Consider the following 5686-nt stretch of genomic DNA (forward strand, 5'->3'; position numbering starts at 1 on the left):
GAGGGTGGTTTGCTGAGACAGGGTCTCAGAGTGAAGAAGAACATAAATCAAGCAAAGCAAGGAAATCTTGGTCCATGAAGTAGTTACAGGCAAAGGCTTCTTTCCTCCAACAAATTTATTCCAAAAATTTAGGAGAAAGTACAAAACTCTAAAAGATTTCCTGACATTTTTCCAAACCAGATCCAGGGCCAAGTCCTGAAGATGAAAGAAACTTATTTTAAAGTTGAGGACATTATCACCTATAACTTCGTATTTTATTTTTGCATGTTTCATCCTTTTATCCATTTTGAATGTTCCTAAACAAACATTCTGAAAAAAAAGAACTATGTGTGATGCTTTTTTCTGATTAAAATTATATGAAAGCTATAGTATTTATGTAAATGTGGTACTAATGAAAGAGTTGACACATAAACTAATGGAAAAGAAAGAGTGCCCAGAAACAGACCCAAACATATATGGTCAAATGATTTTGAACAAAGAGGTCAAGGCAATTTGATGGACAAAATAGATAAATGGTGCTGAAATAATTGAGCGTTCATATACAAAACAGAACATATCTTCAACTCCTATGTTATACCATATGCAGACATTAATGTGAAGTGAACTATAGGTCTAAATTTAAAATCCAAAATTATAAAACTTCTAGGTTAAAAAAAAGGAAGAAATCCTTTTGACTTTGGACTAGGCAAACATTTCTTAGGACACAAGAACAGGGCTGGGGATTTAGCTCAGTTGTTCCGATGCCTGCCTGGCAAGTGCAAGGTCCCAAGTTCAATCCCAGGTACCAAAAACCAAAACAAACAAACAAAAAAGATCAAGAGCAGGGCCGGGGATTTAGCTCAGTGGTTCCGGCACCTGCCTTACAAGAGCAAGGTCCTGGGTTTGATCCCCCTTACTGAGAGAGAGAGAGAGAGAGAGAGAGAGAGAGAGAGAGAGAGAGAGAGAGAGCAGGACACAAGAACATGAAACACAGAAGAAAAATTTGATAAATTATACCTCATCAAAATCAAAAGCTTCTATTCTCTGAAAGACATTATTAAGAAAATGAAAAATCAATACACAGACTGGCAGAAAATATTTGCAAAATATAAAATTCTTCGTGTGTATGTGTGTGTGCATGCATGCATGAGTGTGTGTGTGTGTTTGTGTGTGTTACTGAGGATTGAACCCAGAGCCTTCACACTGAGCTACATCCACAACCCTTTTTATTTGTTTTTTATATTTGAGGCAGGGTCTTACTAAGTTGCCCAGGCAGGACTCAAACTTGTAGTCCTCATGCCTTAACATCCCAGAGTTCTGAGATTACAGGCATGTAACTCCATGCCTGGCTAAAACACGAAGTTCTTTAATCATTCTCATAACTTAGTAATAAGAAAACCCTAATCAAAAAGTAAGCAAAAGATCTGAATAGGCTCTTCAGCTAAAGCAAATTTCAAAGAGCAAATAGGCATATGAAAAAATGTCATAGTCATTAGTTTCCAGAGAAATGCAAATTAAAACCACAAGGATGTAAAATTACCCATCAAATTTTTTTTAAAAAGCAACTGACTATCCCATATGCCAATGAGGATGCAGAGCAGTTGATAGTCACATACATTGCTAGTGGGAATGCCATATGACATAGCCATTTTGGAAAACAGTTTGACCATTATTTTAAAAGTTAAACATACACTTTTGATATGACCCAGGAATCTTACTTCTACATGTTCTCCCAAGAGAAATTGTATTAGCCAGTATTCTGTTGCTGTCATATAATTCTTGAGACTGGGTAATTTGTAAAAAGAGAGAGTTATTTAGCTCAATTTTGGAGGCTTAAAGTCCAAGCAGCATGATGCTGGCTCTGGTGACCTCCCACCTCATCACCTCATGGCAGATGGCACATGGTGATGGCGTCATGTTGGGATCACATGGAAGAAGAAAAGATCATACATAAGATGGGAACCCAGAAACCAGAGAGGGGCCAGTCTTGCTCTTTTATAACAACCTCTCTCACAGGAATTCACGGGGATCCTGTAAGAACTACCACATTAATGCCTTTTGAGAGCTGTATCCTGGTGAGTTAATCACCCTTTACAAGGCCAAAGGTTCCATAACATTCTCAACACCACTGAACTGAGAACCAAACTTCCAACACATTAACCCTAGGGTATACACCACATCCAAACCATAGAAGAATTAAAGACATATGAGCACACAAAAACCTGTTCACAAATGTTTATAACAGCTTTATTCACAATAGCAAAAAAAGAAAAGAAAAAAACCAGGAAATGTTTATCAATTGGCAAGTGGAAAAACTGTTATAAACACACAATGGAATGCTACCCAGTACTATTTGCCTGGAACAGTCACTCTTTAAAGAGCTCGTATTGACTCTTTCAGCATGGTCTGACATTTTAGTTGCCTCTGTGAATTGCTGACAGAACATGCAGGAGCCCTTGGAAGCAAGATGGATGATAAACCTTATAGTCAGTGTTGCCCATCACATCACATTTCTTCCTCCAATTTGGCTTCTCATCTGACTTAGTGTTCTTTCAGTCATTGCCGCTGTCTCCTATAGTTTGGCTCCTAGGCCTCTTGTGACACAGCCAGATAGCCAGATGTTTTCACAGAAAGGTATTTGGTGTGAAGCTCAGCTGCTTTGCTGATTTGCCCAGTTTTTCACTTCACTCAGAGCAAGTGAGAAACAGATACTTGTAACTTAAGGCCAAGATCTTTCTGTGTTTGTTGTAGTAGTAGCCTGTCATCTGCAAGCATAGACCTTTATAAATAGTGCCCAGTACCTATTTGCTTTGCACACTTGTTTGCTTTATTTTTAAGACATTAAATTTAGTTCTAGTGTATGGAGCTAAAGTGTATGGAAGGCAAACTAAAAAGACTAAAGCATGAGTCATGTTTAATCCTTGGAAGAGAAATAATAACTTTGATGTCCTCAATTTAAGAATGCTGACTATATCTTTATTCATTATGTATTAAATATTTCTTGGACACCTATTATGTCCTATATTTGAGGGTGGAAACCATCTCCCTGTGTAAAAGTGGGCAACTATTGGTTAACTGTGTAACTATGCTTGCTGAGAAAGATATACTGTAACTATAGTCACTGCTACAATGCAAACTCATTACAGCAAGGCCATCTTGGAGAGCCCTGCCAAACTTCCTGCTACCCTCTTCCTTGCCTCTCTGCTTATATAATTATGCTTAGATTGATGGCTGTTTCCTTAGCAACTGTGGAGGCTGTTTCCCCCTCCCATAGAAACATGAAGATGTAAAAATGACCGTTAGCTTTTGTTCAGTGCTGGCTAATTAAAGCTGATTTTCTCCTTCTCTGTGTGTCTGGTGGTCTGTCCAGGGGAGCCCCCCTCCCCCATGGTCAAGCTTCAGATTCTGTGCCTAATTATTGAAACCAAATAATTTAGACTAGTCTAAATTTTATATGTACATATGAAAACAAAAATCAATTGTTAATTTACATTTTCAAAGATACATATTGATTTTCACATTCTGTTTTCTAGTGAATTAATTCCTCCCTCCCTCCATTCCTCCCTCTCCTCCTACTGCTCCTTCTTTGTTGTTCTTGTTCTTCTTCCTCACTCTTTCTCTGCCCGCCCCATTCTATCCCAGTAAGAAAGTACATTTTATTCTGTACAGATATCCTGCAAGGCTGATTGTCATCTGTCTTTTCTGTCACAGATTTGAGTAGAGGAGAATAATGTATAACAATTCAGAAGAGTTAGGGAAATGTGTAGTTCCAAACCACCTGTCCACTCCTCTCTCTCCTCAGAATGACTACCAGTGTTTGAGTATCTCTTTTATCCAAAGAGAATAGTTTTCCCTGTTTATTCTCTCATTCTCAATGAAAAAGATTCTGTTGTTTGACTCTAGTTTTGATACTTCAAGAATTCCTTAAGCAATAACTATTCAGGATATTCAACATACAAGATTAAGTTTTCTGTTATTACCTAAAAACAATACCTAGATCAATCTAAGATGGCGTCTGTGGAACTGGAAACCACCCTTACTCCTAATCCCCCACCTACAGAAGAGGAGAAAACAGAATCTAATAAGGAGGTTGCTAACCCAGAACACTGTATTAAACATCCTCTTCAGAACAGATGGGCACTCTGGTTTTTTAAAAATGATAAAAGTAAAACTTGGCAAGCGCACCTTCAACTGATCTCTAAGTTTGATACTGTTGAAGACTTTTGGGCTCTGTACAACCATATCCAGTTGTCTAGTAATTTAATGCCTGGCTGTGACTGCTCACTTTTTAAGGATGGTATTGAGCTCATGTGGGAAGATGAGGAAAATAAACATGGAGGACGATGGCTAATCACATTGAACAAACAGCAGAGACAAAGTGACCTCGATCGCTTTTGGCTAGAGACACTGCCATGCCTTATTGGAGAATCATTTGATGACTACAGTGATGATGTGTGTGGAGTTGTTGTTAATGTTAGAGCTAAAGATGATAAGATAGCAATATGGACTACTGAAAGTGAGAACAGAGAGGCTGTTAAACATATAGGGAGAGTATACAAGGAAAGGTTAGGACTTCCTCCAAAGATAGTGATTGGTTATTAGTCCCATGCTGACACAGCTACTAAGAATGGCTCCACCACTAAAAATAGGTTTGTTGTTTAAGAAGACACCTTCTGAGTATTCTCATAGGAGACTGCGTCAAGCAATCAAGATTTGGGAGCTGAACAAAAGCCTCTTCAAAAGCAGAGTGGGCTGCATTTAAATTTAATTCCATTTAAATGTTGCTAAGATATAAGAGAAGTCTCATTCTCCTTTGTCTTGTACTTCTGTTACTTCTGTGGTTTTTGTTTTGTTTTGTTTTTTAATTTTTACTAGAGTATCCACCATCCCAATCAAAGAATTATAGTACACAGCATCCCTAGAATCCATAAATGTGTTCCTGGTCCATTCTGTAATAGCTTAGTAGAATTACCATTACAAACACATTTTACCCATTTACAATATTCAAAAAAGAGCTTGTATTTCTATACCTTAATAGGAAGAAAATCATTATATTCCATTGTATGCAGGAGCATATTTTGCTGGTTTGAAAGAGTAGGATGCATACAGTTTTCTAGCAATTTTCTGTTTCTTTTGACAGCATTATCTTTGCTGTAATTTGCTGATGGCTGCTAGATTTTAATTTATTTGTTTCCCTACTTGATAACATTAGTGATTCTGATTTCAGTTTTTCATTTGCTTTGCTTTTGTTTTTTCCTCATGTAACATTGGTAAAGGATCCAGGAATATGACACGAGGGTGGAATAAACATTAATTTTGTGCATTCTTTGGTAATGTTTTTATAACTACAAAACTTTGCTACAAATGTATGCATTTCATTCAAATCAGTGATCTATGTTTGTGTGATTTCCTAAACACAATTGTGGATTATAAAAAAATATTACATCATAATTACATTCCTAACTAGAATTAGTATGTCTGTTTTTGTATCTTTATGCTATATTTTAATACTTTGTATTACTTAGGTTATTTTGGTTTGATTAAAAATGGCTCAAGTAGAAAAGCGGGCCCATTCATATTAAGATAGTGTACAAAACCGTAAATAAAATATCTACAGTGAATTGTCTTTTAGACATCTAGATTTGTCCTTTTATTTCTCCATCTCTGTAGAAGGAATTTGTACTTTTTATTGCAAGGAAGTCTCTAT

General features: G+C 36.9%; 1 pseudogene; it reads left to right on the forward strand.

Annotated features, from left to right (window-relative positions):
• The first annotated feature begins 3982 nt into the window (after positions 1 to 3982).
• On the forward strand, positions 3983 to 4656 carry LOC101718845 (eukaryotic translation initiation factor 4E pseudogene; annotated as a pseudogene).
• The last annotated feature ends 1030 nt before the right edge of the window (positions 4657 to 5686 follow it).

This window comes from Heterocephalus glaber, unplaced genomic scaffold (genome assembly GCF_053883595.1).
Source record: "Heterocephalus glaber isolate CG9 unplaced genomic scaffold, H.glaber_assembly_v1.0 deba00001481, whole genome shotgun sequence".
Lineage (NCBI taxonomy): Eukaryota > Metazoa > Chordata > Mammalia > Rodentia > Bathyergidae > Heterocephalus > Heterocephalus glaber.